Source organism: Notamacropus eugenii, chromosome 5 (genome assembly GCF_028372415.1).
Source record: "Notamacropus eugenii isolate mMacEug1 chromosome 5, mMacEug1.pri_v2, whole genome shotgun sequence".
In the NCBI taxonomy this organism is placed as follows: Eukaryota; Metazoa; Chordata; class Mammalia; order Diprotodontia; family Macropodidae; genus Notamacropus; species Notamacropus eugenii.
The window spans coordinates 208,102,898-208,123,436 of record NC_092876.1 but is presented as its reverse complement, the minus strand read 5'-3'; the positions used below and the strand labels follow the sequence as shown (position 1 = coordinate 208,123,436).

Sequence of the window (20,539 nt, the reverse complement as noted above, 5' to 3'; positions counted from 1 at the left end):
AAATTATTTTGTATTTACCATGTTTATATTATGTAGCCAATTATCTGGTTCATGTTATTACACGGTAACTGATAATAAAAGCTCCTTCAGAGCAGGTATGGTTTTGATTTTGTCTTCTTATCCCCAGTACAGTTTCTGAACACATGGTAAAGGCTTAATAAATCTTTGTTGAATTAAATTATCTTAAATAGCCAGTGTATTTTAATTGAATGGAAATGTAAGCAAATTTGTTCTAATTCTCTGGTAAGTTATATGTTGGAGCCAAAGTTGAGACTGACACTGAAGAAGAGAATAGTTGGAATTATTTGATAATTCCTGTCTGGCACCTATATATAAAACAACAGTACAATCCCCTTATAGCACAATTCAGTTACAGATTTGGAACACGTTCTGCTGAAACTGTACTACACATAAAAGCTTGTAGAAGTGTTAGCATATAATATGAGATTTAGTTCTATCTTTTAATGTCATCATCATAATATATTTTTATAAATATCAATTTGTCATAAATGCTATACATAGTTAACATTGACTAAAAATAACTAGATAATTAGCTTTGTTATTTAATATTGTATCACATATATATACATACATGCATACATACTTACATATGTGTGTATATGTATATTAAGATATATCTCTATCTCTATATGTCCATCTCATAAGGGGCACAATAGATAGAGTGCCAGATCTGAAGTCAGGAAGACTTATTTTTCTGAGTTTAAATCCAGCTTTAGGCACTAATTGTGTGACTCTGGTCAAGTAACTTGACCCTCTTTGCTTCAGTTCCCCATCTGTAAAATGAGCTGTAGAAGGAAATGGCAAACCACTTCAGCATCTTTGCCAAGAAAACCCCAAATGAGGTCACAAAGAATTGGACATAACTGAAAATGACTGAATAACAATACACAAAATGTAAAACATTATAACTTTTAAAATGCAAGTGCATGCCCTGTTCATTTAATTTCATATACTATCAGAATGTGTAAAAATGACCTTCCTGTTGAATTGAGGCTCTTTAAGGAGAGAATCAACACATATGTCATTCAGCTACACTTCAAATGTTCACCCAATGTTTTATCACACTACTGTACACTCAGAGACAGCTGAAGGAGACTGCTTGAACAATGTGTTAAAAAAATTCATATCCAAGACTCTGAGCCCATTTCCGCTCTTTCCATGTCTTGAATATAAACAGCTGAGAGATCTTTATTAATGATACTCTCTACAGCTCAGTTGGCATGCAGAACTTGAGTCAATCATCTGTTTCCAGATACTTAGGTCCTTCCTTCTTAATATATAAACACCTGAAGAGTTGGTGTTTTCACTTAAAGCTTAAGACAGGCTGGGTGAGAGCTGATCTGCTTATGTTACACTCATGTATAATATATGTTTTACAATAAGCAGCATATTAAAGACAAATCTCAGCATAGCCAGAACAGGTTTATATTTTCCTTCCTCCCAAGATAATGGAGTTATTGAGAATGATGACTTTCCTAGGTGAAGGGAAAGGTAAAAATTTACAAAAATACAAAAGACTTTTAATAAATCTTTAAAATATGTTTTATGGATTTCATTATATTTCATTTTATACTTTGGCTTTGCCCCTAGAATATATCATATTAATATTCAATTTGTTGTGACCAAAGCTGTTTGGCATATTAAAATTTCTTAACTAAACAAAGTTATATATAATAAGACATAATATTAAGATTTTATTCAAGGATATGAGATAGAGATTAAGCATTGTGGCTGAGATTTTACTTCATTTCACAAATACTTTTTAGGCACCGTATATGTTCAGAGCACTAAACTCCATGATAGGGGAGCTATGATCCCCTGTCTCACAGATCTGATAGTCTCAGAGGCGAATGGAGCCCTCACAAGTAAATAGAATTCATGATATTACATGATAATGTAATGATGACTCTGAGAGCTGTAAACCAAAATACTGGATGAAGTCTGAAGGGGAAGGAAGGATTCGTGGGGAAGGAGGAATATGAATTGGACTTTAAAGGATAAGAATTTGAATTGTAAAAGGAAGAAGGAGACCATTCTAGGAAACAATGTGAGCAAAGGCAGGAAGAAAAAAAGAATGCAAAGTGTGTTTGGGGGACAGAGAGAAGTGTTTGTGTTTGTGTTGTTACCCTATTTGTGAGAGACGGATATAGGATGGAGCAATTGTATGTGTATTTATCACTTTGACTCTAGGATAGTTTCTGGATAAAATGAATGGATACAAGAGTCATCCGAATAAATTAGGGGAGCAGCAGAAGTGCTGATCTCAACAAAGAGCTGGTGTTTTACCAACAAGACAACAGAGCAGGGAAACAGGGAAACTAGTTAGGAAGCTATTATAAAACTCCAGGCAAGAGGTGGGGAAGGCTTGAACTAGAATGGAGACAATATGAAAACTCAAATGAAAGATACACTGTGGAGCTAGAATCGACTGTTTGGCAACTGATTGGACATGGAGGTGAGAGAAGGGAGGAATCTTAGACGACTATTAGTTGTAGCCTGATGATGGAGAAAATTATAAACTTAGAAAGTTGGGAGAAGAGACAGATTTTTTTCAGATGACAGAGTTGAGTTTTAGACATGTCAAATTTGAGGTGCTAGTGTGACAAACCAAGTAGAGCTATAGACTAAGTACCTGAAATTGTAGGGACTGGCGTCCAGGGTAGAGATGAAGACTATTTATAAATGCAGGAGTACCCAGTACAGAGGGAATTATTGAAATCATAGCAGTGGATTAGATTGTGAAAGCATTGTCTTGAGATTATAAAGATTGTACAGAATGAGAAGAGGGACCCAAAAGAAGCCACTGAGGACACCAAGATCTAGGACATGAGAGGTGATGAATCAGTGAAGGTAAAAGGAACAATCAAAGTGGTAGGTAGTAAAAGAGGTGTCACAGAAATCAAGGGAGAGTGTGTATGAGGGTAAGATCAACACTTAAATGTAGAAGAATCATAAAAAAGAAGATTAAGGAAAGATCTTTGAACTTAATGAAAGAAGCAAATGAGCATTTATTAAGCTCCTTTAATGGACCAGGCACTGTGCTAAGTGCTTTACAAATATCATTTCACTTGATCCTCCCAACAACCCTGGGATGTAGATGCTATTATTATCCCTATTTCAGTTGAGGAAACCGATGTAGGTAGGGGTGAAATAACTTGCCTAGGGTCACATAGCTAGGAAGCATCTCAGGGTATATTTGAACTCCAGTCTTTACAGTGCTAGGCTCCTCTCTCCCGTGTCAACTGGCTGCCTCAAATAACTTGAGAATTACTAGGTTAGCCTTAGAAAGAACAGCTCCAGAAGACTATCTCATGCATGACAAATTGTCAGATGTTGATCCCCTATATCACTCACATACTTAGTATAGTCTTCCTGTTTATTGAATGATACACGAGATACTAGTAGACTCATCCATTCTCATTATCTTCTTATGAGTTATAGATTCATACTTTTCACTTATGAGTGTACGGTGTCCTAGATATGGTTCCTGAGTTAGGAAAGTTAGAAGAAATAGAGAAAAAAGAGGAAGGATATGAAGATCTGGGATTCCAAAGTACAATATGAGAAAAGGTGATAATTTCCCTTAAATATCACTGAGTAGTGGGAAAAGCACCAGAGACATGTTGTTCAGGGCAAGGCCCACCCCCACCCCCCAGTTTAGTGTAAGGTAAAAGGGAGGACATCCTACTGTTGGGACACAGAGCTCTCAGTCTAGCCCTACTCACTTGGAAGGTCAGGGTGGCTCTCAAGGTCACTAGCCCTAGCTCTGGTTAGTAGCTATTGTTTCAAAGAAGAAAGCTGGAGATGCTGAGAGTTGGGAGCCCCGCCAGAGAAAACACACATTACGTGAGAGTGGCAGACAGAAATAAAGCAAGCAGAATTTAATGAGGTGAACTACTCACAATAAGAAAGAGATGGTCAGGGAGAATGGATCCCGGTCAGGTCTACTTGGTCCTGGGTGGAATTGGTGAGTCTGGTGGGTTTTTTTACCCTAAGTCAAGCAGCGCCAAGCATTTGGGGAAGGAGTAGGGAGGATGGACTTGGTAAGCAGGTTAGCGTTTGGGCACTGGTGCTGATTCTATTTGGGAGAGAATGCCTGGAGGACTGACCAGTAGTTGATATTCCTCCCACCATCTACTAGATGTACCTTGCTTTCTGTTGTCACCATCATCGTTGTCGTCGTCGTTGTCATTGTCATCATCATCCACATTCATATAGTGTTTTAAGTTACAAAGAGTTTTACATGTTGTATCTCATTTAATGGCCACAAGAAACCTCTGGGTAAGTGGTGTTATTATTCCTATTTTACAGATAGGGATACTGAGACGAAGAGGGGTTAAATGATTTGCCCAGGGTGACATAACATAACATATATGTAAAACAGAGTTTAAACTTAGTTCTTCCTGATTGTAAGCCCAGTGCTCTATTCACTAAACCATTTAGTTGTCTATTATGGTATGTTCTATAGTATATACAAATTTGAAGGGAGAGAGACAGAGAGACAGAGGCAGAGAGAGAGAGAGAGAGAGAGAGAGAGAGAGAGAGAGAGAGAGAGAGAGAGAGAGAGAGAATGAGGGGGGGGGGGGAGAGAGAGAGAGAGAGAGAGACAGAGACAGAGACAGAGACAGAGACAGAATAAATGGAGCCATAAATGAAATTGGAAATGATCTAGGTATTACTGTGTATGATAGAACAAAAACATTTATGGAAGCATAGGGTCTGGAAGACATGACCAAGTCCTAGACCAGAGACAGGAATGTGACTACACTTCATTCCTATATTGTTTCAGATTGCTCTAATCATTACACAGAGGTCTTGAGGTACTAGACTCCTTGGATGGAAGACAGACTAGCCATGACACCATGTTACAATTTAGGTAATGCAGTTTCCCAAAGAGTCAAGTTCACAAGTTCACTACTATAGTAGCTCATTGAGAACAATATTTTGGTCATATTAAAGTAGGGCTGATAAAGTTATTGATAAAGTCAATTGTCCTCCTGATGCAATATTAATAATAATTACATGAAATTATTAAATGATGGCACATTTTTTTTCCTATGAATAGAATGGAGCATGTAACCACATACATCATGAGGGAAAAATGTCTCTTTTCTGAACTGAACAAGATGTAAAAAATTTCACCAGATCAAATAATTCTACATGGAATGTTAGTACGTTACTAAGGGAAATCTCACTGGCTTAGTGCAGGTAGGTAGTGCAGTGGTAGTCTGAAGTCTGGAGGGCCTGAGTTCAAATCTCCCCTCAGATGCCTAGGCAAGTTGCCTAACCCTTTCTTCCTCAGTTTCCTCATCTGTAAAAGGAGATGAGAAGGAAATGGCAAACCAAGAAAACACTAAACAGGGTCACAGAGAGTCAGACCTGACTCAGACTTTTGAACAATGGCATTAGCATAAAGGTTTTTGAGGAAGGCAGGACTCACAGGAGGTGTGGGTTGTCTTCTTCTTGGGGCTGCACAGCTAGACACACACGTGTGTGTGTGTGTGTATTTGGCTTGGATATATGCTTTTCTTAGTAAAAGGGACCCCCTGAGTGAACACCCACTATTAATTCAGATAATCTCCTTTACAATTAGAGATCTCTGTTTTAGAGATTTGCCTTGGACTGGTGAGGGTCAAATATTTTACCCAAGGTCAGACAGTCGGTGTGTGTCAGACATGGGATTTGAGCCTAAGGCTTCCCTCCCCTCCCCTCCTCTCCTCTCCACTCCTTTTCATGTGACAACAGGCTGCTTTACACAAATGGATATATTTCCTGCTCTTATCAGGACTATTGTTTCAACCATGTAAAAATACCTCCCTTCCTTACACCCCATATCATGCAACCTCTCTATTTTGATAAGAGGATCTTGCCTCTGCTTGCCCTTCTTTCAAGAAGCCAAACTATGGTGTCATCATGTTACTAACGTATGTGAGATATGTATCTCTGGAGGTTGCCATGGAAAATCTGGAAGCAGAACTCTCCTAATGAGCCAGAGCTATCTGTGCCTGACAGACTAAGACATTTCAGGCATTTCCTGTTAGTGCTCTTGTACCTGCACACCCAGTTGTGGAGTCAGATATGGAGGCAGTTGCTTACATTTCTGGCAGTAGATTAGCATTGGGGGGTGCAGCTGTATCCAGTTGTGAAATGTCACTTAAGAATCTGACTTTGGAATTTCAAGGTTGGAGACGTATCAGGCACAGCAGGACACTGGGGAGATATGTTAAACTAGACTACTGTCCTTGACAGTTTTATTACAAATCCCTCCAAAGCAGCCCCCAAGGGGAGAGGATGTTCGTTTACATCAATATTTGTAGTGAGAAAGAAAGGAGTTGAAACAGACAATGGAAAAGTATGAGGACCCACAAAATCAGAGTGGGAGGTGGGCCACCACTGCACTTGCCTCTGATTTGGGGAGGCGAGAATTACTTTGATTGAGAAGAGAGGTGAAGCACAGCAGATGAGATCCACCCTGGCTCAGGGAGGCCAGCATTTAGGGAAGGCAAACCCTTTACAGTCACCACAGAGATATTTTCTAGACACAGCAAAGTTTTAAAAAAGGCAAACATTGCTCACTCGTTAAAAAACCCTTTGTTCTATCGTTACTCCAAATGTGACTTTCAATGATTATTTACACAGGCCCCAAACCCAAGGTAATATCTTGTTTAGCTTGTGTGGGGCTGACAAAGAACTTCATTAGGACAGACTAAAGTTAATTACTGCTTAGCATCCTGAGAACAATACTCCAAGAAACTAGTCTGCCTGATTAATTTGCTGTTTTCCCTTTGCTACAGTCCCACACCCCAGCCTGTGGGCTCTCAGAGGTTTGCAGCAATGAGGTGCTCTCAACTCAATGCCTATTCATGGGGTTTGTGAAGGAGCAAATATCCCATGGATTGATCCACAGTTCAAAGAAGGAAAATCAGAGATGCTGGCTCTTGTTTTCTTTTGTTTTGAACTCTGCTGCAAGGTAGACTACAGGAAGCCATGGAACAAAAGGTCTTTTGGACTGAAGATGATAGACCAGTAGTATGTTGCCCGTCTGTCAGACACCCTGGAAGAATCCCATGGTGCCAGGCCCTTCTATTTAAGTTGTGATATATAGCAGTTAGAAGTATAGGGGTTCTTTCTCATGTACTTCAAAGGCTAGGGCAATGTTAGGGCTGCCCTTTCAGAGGAATTCCCAAAGTATTAAGTAGCCCATGAGGAGAACACACGATGTTTTTTGATCCACAGCTTGGTACCTGCACATTCTTATTATCACTGCTGAGTGCTTGCTATGGGTTGGATTCCTGGGTGCTCAGGCCTCTTGATCTCAGGAACCCAAGAATAGCTCTGTGTTCTAGCGAATTCTTGTAGAGAAGAAACAGGTCTTATTTTTAACAGCAAATACAAAGTACATTTATACTATCCTTTTTTGAGGAAGGGGTGTGGACCTGTGATTTCATAGTGTATGGTGACGTGGAAACTCCCTCCAGAGACGGCGATTGCTGTAACTTCATTGTGTAACTTAATAGTAATGGTAATAGTAATAGTAAGGGTGTAACTTAATAGTCTTATGGGGAATTAAGAGGTTGTAACCATGGTCACACAATTATTATGTGTCAAAGGTGGCAGTTGATCCCAGGTCATTCTAATACCAAGTCTGGCCCTCCATCTATTATGGTAATTGCTCCCAAAGTGTGACCTGAAGATCCCGGATGTTTCCCAACTATTTTCATAATAATACTAATACATTTTAATTTCTAGTACAGTAAATTGGGTAGGTATATAAACAAAAGCATATAAACAAAACTTCTTTAGGGGGACACTCAATAATTGTTAAGAATATAAAGAGGTCTTAAAATCACACAGTTTGAGGACCATTGTGCCAAATATGTGACTTTGTACAAGGGAGATTTAGTGACTCATCTATAGAGATTTGAATAAATGGTCTCAAGTCCTTTCCAATTCTAAATCAGTGATTCTATGAAAGGGATTTTTTTGGGGGGCATTTGCTATGAGCCTTGATGAAAGGGTAGATGATCTAGAAGATGCCTTGGAAGAAACTGATTCTTAGGGAGAATGTGTGGTAGTGTGTTAGTCCTTCGTTACCAAAGAAGACCATGCCATCAGAGAAATAATGATATGACTTGCACTTGACTTTGTTTTGAGTGAGGGAAGGCTGTGCAGGTCACCAGCCTCACTTCTCCTCCAGAGCCATCTGAATCCAGTGACAAGATATTCATCAGTATGACTGGAGATGACCCAGGATGTGGCAGTTGGGGTTAAGTGACTTGCCCAAGGTTACACAGCTCACTGTGAGTGTCAAGTGTCTGAGGTGAGATTTGAACTCAGGTCCTCCTGACTCCTACACTGGTGCTCTATCCACTGCACCACCAGTACTGAATAAAGAGCTGCTGAATGAAGGTAACCATTCATCATAATATCCTTGAGACCACAAGACATAATTAAAAGTACTGTACAAATCATCAAATGTTGTATTTTTACGACAGGGGAAGGAGACTATGTAAAGGAGGGATTAGCCCCAAACCAGACCCCTTGGTGTGTTGGATCATGTAGTCACAGTTCAATGATACTGTCATGAGAATATCTATTATTACCAAAATCAAATGGAAATGGGAAATTATTTAAATTTTGTCTTATTTTGGGAAGTGAGGGTCAACTTGAAAATCCAGGAAGAATATAACACATTTCATTCATTCTTATAAAGACAGGCATGCTTTCATTATGTGAGTGCTCTCATTCTCTAGTGATAATACCAGTATAACTGAAGAAGCAACAGCTTCCAGAGGGAAATAAAATGGAAATAACAGTATCAGATCGATCTTATTTGATTTTTTTTTTTTACCGGGGATAAATGAGACCAGAGGGGTTCTTTTTGGGGGGGGGGGTGTGGGGTAAGTTTTCACTTCAGTTCAATGGAAGAAGGGCTGCGACTCAACTAATGTATCACAGAAAGTTCCACTCAAATCTGCCTAGGAATTAGCCACATTACAGGATTGACCACCAGGCAGGTATCAAATGATGGCAATTTTCAATCACTTCATAGCGGGGGACAGATCTGAATTGGTGATCTAGAATCTGAAAGCCCCCTAGGTCCTTATTTATTCTCTGAGCTAGCTAGCTGTTTTGTTTCCTTCCTTCTCTGTACCTATTTTCCCCTGCCATCTCATCTTTGCTTTTCTGTCTTATTCTGAACCTCAGAGTTTATCTTTTAAGCTGATTTTTTTTTTTTTTTGGTTTTATGGCTTTGGGGAGCAGTTGAAATGAACAGAAAAAAATACTAAGAGCAAATCTGACTATTTTACTGACAACAAACAGATGCTAGGACAGGTGCTGCTGGTAAGATAATGTTATAATCAAACATACAAAACCAGCAGAAGCATTTTATTTCCCCCTCATTTGAATGGCTTTTCAATTCGCTGACTCACTCATTTAGACCAAGATGAATATGTTTATTTCAGTAATTGGCCCAAGTGCCACAGTAAAGCTTGCAGCACATGATCAAATCCTTTAAGCATTCTTTCCTCTCTTAATGTTGATCCAAATTCAAGGGAGGACAATCCTCTGTTAACTAGGTCCTAGTGGCATTCCATAGCTCAGGCTTAAGTGAATAATGAGAGGGAAGGAGCTGAGGTCTGTTTACAGCAAGCTTGGTGTGTTTAATCTTCATAATCCCAGGATCTGTGGAAGTTGCAGAATTGATGGATCCCCTTATTTATGTTATAAGTAGAGTATTAAACATTCTTCCCTTATGTGGATTGTTTTTTTTTTCTTTTTTGTCCTGACAAAATAATTCTCTATCAAAAGTCAGTTATGTCTCAAATGTTGCTATCTAGGAAGGAGGAGGTTGTTTTTAATGGGGAATCATAGGGAGGACAAAATCAGATCAATCCAATCCAACAAGGATTTATTCAGTTCCTCTAATGTATAAAACACTGTTTTTTGTCTTGGACATAAATACACAGTCCCTGTCCTCAAGGAGCCTGCAGATAAACGTATATCAAGTTAGATGAGAATGGGGCAGTACTCTAAGAGGATCAGACTTTCCATGAGAGTTTGCACATGAGTGAGACCTCGAGTGAAGTTAGGGATTCTTAGCGGTGAAAATGAGGAGAGAATGCATTTCCAGGCATCGGCAAATAGCCTTTGCAAAGACTTGGAGGTAGAAGATTAGAGAAAATATGGCTAGAGGTTCTCTGCTAAGGGCCCTGAGTTCTACACACACACAGACACACACATATACATGTCATATATATACATACACACATATATACATAAACACACACATTATACATGTATGCATATATGTGGACTCCAACTCCATAACTCTACTAATTATGCTTCCTAGCTGCCTAACAGATGTTCACTGGAGTTCAAATATATAGATATAGATATACACACATATACATACATACATGTGTATATATACACACACACACATATATACACACATATACATACATATATGTGTATATACATACACACATAGGAATACATACATATACATACATATATGTGTGTATATACATATAACACGTGTGTGTGTGTATATATATATATATATATACATATATATATATATACACTCCCTTTCAGATATTTATGTGCCCAATTTCCAGTGAACATCTGATAGGCAGCTAGGAATCATAATTAGTAGAGTTCTGGACTTGGAATCATGTGGACCTGAATTCAAATGCCTCAATTAGTCATTGGTTGTAAGTTAGCTAGCCTCAGTTTCTTCATTTGTAAAATGAAGGATTGGACTTAGTGGCCTTCAGCATCCCTTCAAGCTCTGTATTTATGTTGCTGCCTCAAGGTTCTGCTCAGGTTGATTCATGGTTTATGATCTGTGCATACCACTGGCTCTTGTTTATCTTGGATGAAACAGAGGTTCCCTGTTGTGCCTTGGTTTTCTGAGCAAGTGTATTCCCTGTGGATAATTTTTTAAAAGAGTTCCTGGATTTTAGAAATGGAACCTATTTTGCTCAACTGCTTCATCCAGTAGGGCTGTTAATCATGGCATTGGGCTGTTAAGCATGCACTCTTCCCTTCTTCCTCAGCTCTGTGTGGCTGTGTTCTCTAGAGATTGGTCAATCATATAAAGAGATTTCATGCTGCAAGTCTTCTCTGAGAAGAGCCCCCATGATTTCCATTCTGTCATTGCTATGGAAGTGTCAGTGCCTACAATATTTCTCTTTTTGCCTGTTCCAGGACCACTAGAGATGGATTGAGATGGAAATTGGAGAAATTGCTCTTCCCAGAGTTAGGTAATGGAAAGAAGGTTTGGACAAGAGACCTGTGTTCTGACTTAGCTTGGTTACCAGGACCATAGATTTAGGGATGGAGGGAAGTTTGAGGCAGTCTCATTTGATCCTATCATTTTACAGTCAAGGAAACTGAGAGCCACAGAGCCAGAGAGGAGTACAGTGGGTTGTAAAATGGACAAGTCAGGATTTGAATTTATGTCCTCAGACTCCAAATTCAGTATTCTTGCCAAGTCATCTTGTTGCTTCTTGCTAGCTCTTCGTCTTAGGACAAATTTCTTCACTTTTCTGGACCTCTGCTTCTTCATTATAAAATGATAGGATCACGCTGTGGTCCTTTCCATGCGATTCTATGATTCAAAGTATCCAGAACTCTACATAATTTATTAATCAATCATTGAAATGTATTAAGTACCTACTATGTGCCAGACACAATGTTAAGTGCTGGGCATACAGAAAAAAATTCAAGAATTAGCAGATGTCAGATAAACTGAAAAAAAGTATTTTTTGCTACCTCTTTTCTCAGATATGACTGTAATGACATTCCTGGAATAGTTAACAAGTTCTTATAGAATCTCTACTATGTGTTAAGTCAGTGAGATAATACAAAAGACCAGCCCAACCGTAGAGGAGTTATAATCTTGTGGAGATAAGAAACCAGAGGACAGGATAAGAATACATTAGAAATTGCAATCAGACTTCTGATTTCATTGGCAAAAGGAAGTTCCAGATGAGCAGATTCTCCTTACTAATAAAGATCAGAACTTTGTCTGCAATTTTTAGTGTTAGAAAATTTCCTAGAGCATTGAAAAGCAAAATGATTTACCCAGAATAAGTCCCATGGTGTAAAGGTTAGTACACTGGACTCTGAATCTGTAATCTGCATTCAGATATTGCTTGAATTTTCCCCCCATTAGATTGTGAGCTCCATGAGGGCAGGCACAGTCTTTTGATTCTTTGTGTATTCCCAGCACTTAACACAGTGCTTGGCACATAACAAATATTTAATAAATGTTCATTGGCTAACTGACAGGATCAAATGATGATCTTGTTAGATGAAGGACTTGAGCCCAGGTCTTCTTGACTTCAATGACAGCTATCAGTTCACCACTCAAATTGTTTCTTGAGAATGTATTGTAAAGTACTAAATTATTTGGTACAGATGATATACCGTAGGTGAAATGCATGAACCTTAGAAAATTTGGGTTATAGAAGCTATGGGGATGAGAGAAAAAAGAGAAAGAGGAGGGGGGCATAGTTCTTAATCTCAGGTATATTACTGGTTCTACCAAGATACTCTGGCAATTACATTGCTTCTTTTTGTGGAGGCTACACACAATTGGAGTTTCCATTGGTTCGTAAAGACTCTAATGGCATGTGAAGTACTATGGTTTAGAGGAGAGGATACTGTATTTAGAGTCAGACAAGACCAGGGTTCTAATTGCATTTCCCAAACATACTAGTTATGTGAATCTGGCCATGTTATTTCATCTCTTTGTCCTCAGTTTCCTCATCTATAAAGTGGTAATAATCATAACTATTGTATCCATCATAGTGGATTGTCTTGTGGTTTCAATGAGACAATGTGAAAGACTTCATAAACCTTAAATACCAGTCGTCGTCAATACTGCTATTATTACTTTGCATATGGAGATGTAATATGTAATAATGTATGTATTGTAATGTAACATAATAATATGTAATGTAATTATGTATGTAATAATCTTAGGTCCAACACCCTCATTTCACAGATGAACAAACTAAGACCCAGAGAGTGATGTGACTCATCCCAAGTTATATGATAAACCAATAAAATTGTCTCCAGAACCATCTTCTAATCCTCACCTAGTGCTTTCTCCATTATACTATACCCTTTGGATATGATTGAGTCGAAGAAATGAACACTGAGTTTTCGAGCTGGTTTTAAATTGGTTGGGTACAATAATCTACTTTGGCTGGATCCCAAAGTAAATTATGTCTTAAGTTTATAGTCTGCTACATACAAGTCCCGGCTTAGCAAATGAAGGATGAACATAGTATAAGCACATTTAAAAAAAATTCAAAAGAGATTAAAAAGGAACTTAAAAATAAATGCCTGGGAATGAACAAAAACAATATTTAGTTATCTTGATTTTTTGTGGAAGTAGCACATGTGAGCTCACATAACAATTTTACCTTAGTGAGTTCTCTGCTTGCTAGTTCTTTACCCTTGAAAGTCAAATAATACCCTTATTCTATATGACACTGATACTAGAGTCGGACCAAGAAAAAAAAGAATTTTGTGGCAAGTCTAAGAAAGAGCTAATTTTCTAAAATTGGAACATTATCTGTCATGTGTTACTACTGTGTAATTATGACTATTATTCTTCTTGGGGGAAAAGGGGAATACTTCAAGTGGGGGAAAGATTTTCATAAGAGGCTTTTAATATAAATGGGCAATTATATTAAAATACTGACTTCCATACTTAGACACTCTGTTGTAGATACTTTATATTGTATCTGATGTAAATTTAGTAGATGATATGCGATGCATCCCCTTTAGTGAAAACTTAAAGTGTGAGTACTGCCTCCCTAAGTGAGAGGCACGGATAGCGTAGGGAAATGCATTCATGACTTCAACATATTTGCAGATTTCTATTGTTAATAATCCAATTTTTTCTCCTGTAAGAGGGAATCGTTTTCATTTGGCAAAGAATCTGAATTTTGGTGAGAATGATAATGCTTTTGAAGTAGGTTGCTTGGCTGAACGAAGGGCAAGGGTAAAAATATATACTGAATTCATGATTCATCTTTGCATAACCAAAAAGACAATAGCATGAAGTACTGTGACTCTTTAATTTTTCTTTTCTTAGGTAAAGGTTGTGATGATGTATAGCACAGTCGGTGGGAAGGCAGGAAGCATAAAGGCATTTAATTCACGTAGCACATATGATATTCACACTCAAGAACTCTGGCAGACACACGCATGCATGCACACGCACATACACACAAACAGACACACACACATACACATATACACTCCTCAGGCTAACCCCAAACAGATGTGTGGTCACTCCTGGGGCTAGCTGGCTTCAGTCTTAGAAGAATAATGTTAAGAGCTATAATGCGCAAAGAGGGATTAAACTGATTCTGCTTGGCCCAGAGGTTAGAACTGGGATTACAGAGTAGCATGTGAAGGAAGTAGATTTGGTTTTGTGGTAAGAAAACAAATTCTTTTAAATTTTATTTTATTTTTATTTTATGGAATAAAATAAGAATTTCCATAACATTCTACAATAAAAAAGATGATTGCACATGGAATTGCAAATCTATTGTGCACAACTTACTATTCCTTTTAAACATTCAACAAAGTTCTTATGTAAATGCCTTGTTTTTCCTTTTTTTTCCTCTCCCCAAATTCTGCCCAAGAGATGGCTATCATTAGACACAAATATATATAGACATAGATGTAAAATTATTTTATACATGCTTCTATTATATCAGTTCTTTCTCTGGATGCAGACAGCATCTTTCTTCATATGTCCTTTATAGTTATTTTGGATATTTATGGTAGTCAAAGTGACTTATTCTCTTGAAGTTATTCTTAAAATAATATTGCTGTTGCTGCGTGGAATGTTCTCTTAATTCTGCTCATTTCCCTCTTCATTATTTGGTACAAATCTTTCCATGTCTTTCAAAGATTATTGAGCTCATCACTTCTTAGAGCCCAGTAGTATTCCATAACAATCATATACCACAACTTGTTCAGCTATTCCCCAATTGATGGGAACTCCTGTAATTTCCTTCTTTGCCACCACAAAGATAGCTGCTATAAATATTTTTACAACATTTAGGTTCTTTTCCTTTTTCCCTAATTATTTTTGGAAACAGACTGAGTAGTGGCATTGTTGGGTCAAAGGGTATAGGCAGTTTAATACCTCTTTGGGCATAATTCCAGACTGCTCTCCAAAATGGTTGGATCAGTTCACAATTCCACCAACAATGAGTTAGTGTCCCAATTTTTCTAAGAATGAGAGGTGTGCGATGTTTAGAGTTCCTCATTATTGAGAGTTTTCAAGCAGAATCAATCACTGAACAATATTTGTTAAATAGCTACTATGTGCTAGGTGCTGGGGATACAGGTTAATTTAGAAAACTTTTTAAAATTCTGTGATTTTGCATAAAAGAAAAACCTCCTTGTCTAAATGATCTTTCTCAGCACTTTTCACCATTTTGTATGCGTGTGTGTGTGTGTGTGTGTGTGTGTGTGTGTGTGTGTGTACTTAACATTCATTTTTCCCTAAAAAATATAAATACCATCGAGTGATGTAGCAGAAATAGTAGTGGGATTTGAGTAGCAAAGGACATGGGTTTGGGCTCTACTACTTACTGCTTTTTCAACCTTGGGCAAGTCTTTTTCCTTTCTCTGAATCTTATCTTCAAAATGATTTGGATTATATGACCTCTTATATCCTTTCCAACTCTAAATCTGTGTTCTATAATTAGGAAGAGATAATCTATCAAAAGTCTAACACTTTAGCTTAAATAAGCTCATCAGATCAAGGAATCTCGTATAATTTTCATGTACGCTTTGGAAACACCTTGTTTGAGGACAGCTTTTAAGGTGACATTTTTGTTCTTGAAATCAAATATATCTTTTACTGTTAAAAAAAGAAATTATAACAGGATCTTGTATCCTCTACTTCTTTCAGTTTCTTGTGTAATGATAAAGGTGTGGTATACTGTGGAACATCTCTTGCAAGAACCTACCTATTCTTATTTACCATCTTCTTCTAGGATGCCCTCAGTGTGCATGTGGATTATTTTCATGATTTGTAAATAGGAAATCATGCATATATATCAATAGTTTTAGATGTTATCTTGGTTTTTTTTATTTTTTGAGTAATAGTATGGTCTAAGATTTGTTTCCCACAACTTTTGCATCATCCCTTTCTTCAGATAGCTTAAGAATTAACCACTCAGGGGTGTCAGAATGATGTTACCTCTAGCATGTCCCCTGGGGACACTTTGGTCCAACCAGCTGCCTTTGCCACATGCGTCTTCTTTTGCTGCTTCTGTCTATCTTGTAAACACATCTGGAACAGTACTGTTCAGTACTGTCAGAATCCAGATGTGTTGGCCTTACTGTCCTTGATAGTGGAAAGTATTTGCTAAAGCACTGTTTTTCATCTTTAGTCCATTGGTTGTTCTTCCAGTCCCATATTTAAATATCTTTGGGATGACCTTGCTTAACTGGGTCTCTTACCAAGCTTTTTTTAGTCTATCTTTTCCTTCCATGGCTTCTATCTTTTTTATATAACGATACTGTTCACAATGTCCTTCTTCATAAGTCTTTATGTTCTAAACCAGTGTGGTCTTTTCATGACATCTCTTCACTTGGCAGATGAGTCAAGGGTCTGCTGGCAAGTTTCTTTTGGTTTCAAGTTGCAATTGACTTATGTGTTAAACTTAAATATGAGACTAATCATTGTGAATGTTCTTTCTTCCCATTTTTCAGTATCAGTGACTTTTAAAAAATAGATCAAGTTGTTATTGTTTTAATTTGCAGGCCATATCTTTCTCTCATTTTTCTGTCTGACTTGTGGCTGAAACCTCTGATATAACGTATTCTCTCCCCTGTTAGCTCCGTGAGAGTAGGTATTCTTTTGCTTTTATATCTGTTTTCCTAGTTCTTAGCACAGTACTTTGCATGCAATAAGCACTAAGCACGTTATTTTTCATTCATTCATTTTGTTTTATTTTAGCTCGGGATCAGTTTTTATTTTTGCTTTGACAAGTTCATGCTCTGACTCTTTGGACAGCGAATTCAGGAATGACTCCCATGTCAGCAGTGTGTCATTTCCTATCTATTCAAATATCATCAAGTTCTCTTTTGTTGTTGTAATGTTATTCAGTGTTCACTATGTCCAGTGCCTTTTGATTCTTTTCTTGAATAAAGGATTCATGATTCATAGGCATGAGGTTTTACTGTAGTCTTAAGCTGTTTGACCTGCCTCCTTACTGACTAATGCTTGCTTTGCGGTATAATTCTCACCTTCCTCGCCTATTCTCTTCTTTGTATTGAAATGACCAAACAGAAAAAATGTACTGATTTGATTTGAAGTGTCTTCCTGAGCTCTTTGTAGATTTTTTTCTACATCTGGAATACGAGATGACTAACTATTCCATGAAATGATGTTTCTTGTTGCTTTTGGGTAAAAAAAAAATAAAGCAAACTCTGTGAATTCTTTTATTTATCTCTCTAAGAATCTATGATCCACTCAACCATTTAACTGTAATATTTGCTTCTGGATTTATTTATAATACTGTCAGTGGCAGCTAGGTGGTGCAGTGGATAGAGCACCAGTGCAGGAGTCAGGAGGACCTGAGGTCAAATCTCACCTCAGACACTTGACACTCACTAGCTGTGTGACCTTGGGCAAGTCACTTAACCCCAATTGCCTCATCCTGGGTCATCTGCAGTCATCGTGATGAATATCTGGTTCCTGGATTCACATGGCTCTGGAGGAGAAGTGAGGCTGGTGACCTGCACAGCCCTCCCTCACTGAAAACAAAGCCAAGTGCAAGTCATATCACCATTTCTCTGATGGCATGGTCTTCTTTGGCAGTGAAGGATGAATACACATAATGCTGTCAATATGTTTCAGTTTCTCCATGCATTTGTAGTTAGTGTTTGCCCTTGCTGGTGACTAGACAAGAGTATCACATTTAGAGCACCAATGGCTAAGTATTCATAAGATCGTCTAAAAACTGATTCCTAGGATCTTCTTTATTCTTGGCACCATGCCACTATTGCTACAAAAGAGGAAATGGGGTTACACATGACTAGGGCCATCTTGGCATTTTATTTTGTTTTTTGGATTACCATGCCAAAACATTACCAAGTAGCCAGCCTACTGGCAGTGAGACTCGCCATGGTCAGTTAGACTGATCCTTGGGAAGCACTCTCTAATTTCAATATCATTCTCATTCTGTCTAGCATAGTGAAACCTGCTAGTACTTATGTTCCATTGTTATAGACTTAGAGATCCTAGAAATACCCTTTTTCTTTGGAGCTATGTAACAGGACAGCTTGTCATTTTCTGCTTTGGGAATGAGAATATATCTTATTTTGGGGATGATGGAAATATTGTAACAATATATATTTCCTCATCTTTCCCTTGGATAGGGTGAGGTTGAAGCACAGAGGTTAGGCAATGATAGGAATGTGGATGAATCAACCTCAACTTGCCATGCAGTCAAGATCCCTTCTGATTGGTAGTGTATGAACCTGTAAGTGTAAAATAGGTAAATAACAACTGACTTTATTACTGCTTTAAGATTCTTGGAGCACTTTACACAAACAATCTCATGTGCTAGGAGGCAGTGTGATATAGCGAAAAGAGTCCTGACTCTGGAGTCAGAGTCCTTGAATTCAAATACTTCCTCTGGGGCTCATCAATTGTATGTCCTTGAGCAAGTTACTTAGCATCTCTGGGCCTCAAATTCCTTATACTTCAAATGAGGAATTTGGACTAGAAGTTCAGATTGGCATCTATGATCCTACATCTACACTTCCTTCTTCCTCACTGAATTCAGCACCTGATTTACAGTTTTTCTCACTGGCCACAACACTTATCCTGATACTTAATGACACTATTCATCATAACCACTTTATGCTCTAGCTTTACTATCATACTTGCTCTACCATTAGTCTAACAAATTTTCACAGAGATGGTTATGCCTTAAACCTGCAGTTCTTTAATCTAGGTTCTATTAACTTGTTTAAAAATATTTTGATTACTTCAATATAATTGGTTTCATTTGTAATCCTGTATTTCTGGTGTGTTTAAAAGCATTATTCTGATAAGGGAGCCAAAGGTATCCATGACAAAAAGTGGGAAAAAATCGCTCCCTACATCTTACCATTACCCCTAAACTATTTCAATCCCAAGGTTTTGCATTGATTCTCTCTGCTCACCTTCCTTCTACTTCTCTTATAGTTTCTTGAACTTTTTCTTTATCCTCATGATGACCTCTGGTTCCTCAGATCTCTCACTGTTTTTCTACTCTATCACCACTGTTCTGGCTTCACATTCCTCCTTTCCAAATCTGGACCCAAGAGTTGACCACACAACTGTCCTCTACTCTTGAAGGTCTTGCTTCTTTGTTCTTCCCCTGTCCACACTCTATTAATCCTCAGCCCTGGGTCACTCCCATTCCCTCTGCTCCAGTTACTGAGCTGTTGAATGCTGTAGAAGACATAAAACTATTGAGTGACCCCACCATACATTCAGTTTTTTCTAACTTTAACTGAACCCTCATGGCTACATAACAATTCTTTTAAGTATCTTTGAGTTACTCCCACCACACTCTGTATAGCAGCTGTTCCAAACTTTTATTATCTCCTCAACCCCCCAACTCTGCCCTCTATTTTTCTCTCACAGCAGGTGACTGTATTTCATACTTTACTTAGAAGATTGGAATCATCTACAATTAGGTACTTCCTTTCTTGTCCTCTATGCCTCAAAACCTGTCTTCATTCATCTTTTCTCAAGCTCCAGGGACAGAGGATGAGTTAGTCCCTCTCCTTGCCAAGGTAAGCCACTCTGCTTGTGTCTTTGATTCTAAACCTTCCAATACCCTGGGACATATAAAAAGAGAGAAATAGTTTCTGGGTAATTAATCATTTATTAATTATGCTAGAGGATAATTAATAAAAGAGGTCAGTGGTACTCTCTAATGTCAAAGACCCCTCATGGAACCCACTTATATGCTCTTGGAAGAGTGGGTGCTCCTAAGGGTGTCAATCAACTGTGACTGGTAACAATTAATGAGAATAATAAATATTACAATGAGAGGTAGACCCATTCTAATGAAAGGCTGGGTGGCTGTGATTTTGATCACTCCTGCTCTCTAGCCACCCCTAGCTTCGGACAATTTAGACAAAGGATCTACCCACCAAGCCTGAGAAGAACACAACTGGCTTCCCCATTTGGGAGGGGTCTGAACAAGATTAAGGACAAAATTAATCTAATCTCATTATCAGCAATGTCCTTCAGATGCTGGGTCAACCTAGTATTAGAATGCCAATATAGAAAGGGAAAAAACCCTGCATCTCCCCAATAATTAATCATTTAATAATAATTTCTCTCAATTACATGAAGGGTTGCCCTTTTTATTTTCTGATATTTTGTCTTTTTCTTGATTGCCTACAAATAAATTCAGCTCTCCTGTATTCTTTGAAAGCTTTCTCTTGACCTTGAGAC

General features: G+C 38.1%; 1 long non-coding RNA gene across 3 annotated transcripts in view; it reads left to right on the top strand.

Annotated features, from left to right (window-relative positions):
• The first annotated feature begins 3,910 nt into the window (after positions 1-3,910).
• LOC140505700 (uncharacterized) overlaps positions 3,911-20,539 on the top strand; it is a 254,517-nt gene continuing 237,888 nt past the window's right edge. For 2 of the 3 annotated variants that reach the window (XR_011967624.1, XR_011967623.1), the window contains exon 1: positions 3,911-3,988. This is a non-coding gene — a long non-coding RNA (uncharacterized lncRNA). The remainder of the gene's footprint in view (positions 3,989-20,539) is intronic. The other variant, XR_011967626.1, reaches the window with a different exon arrangement.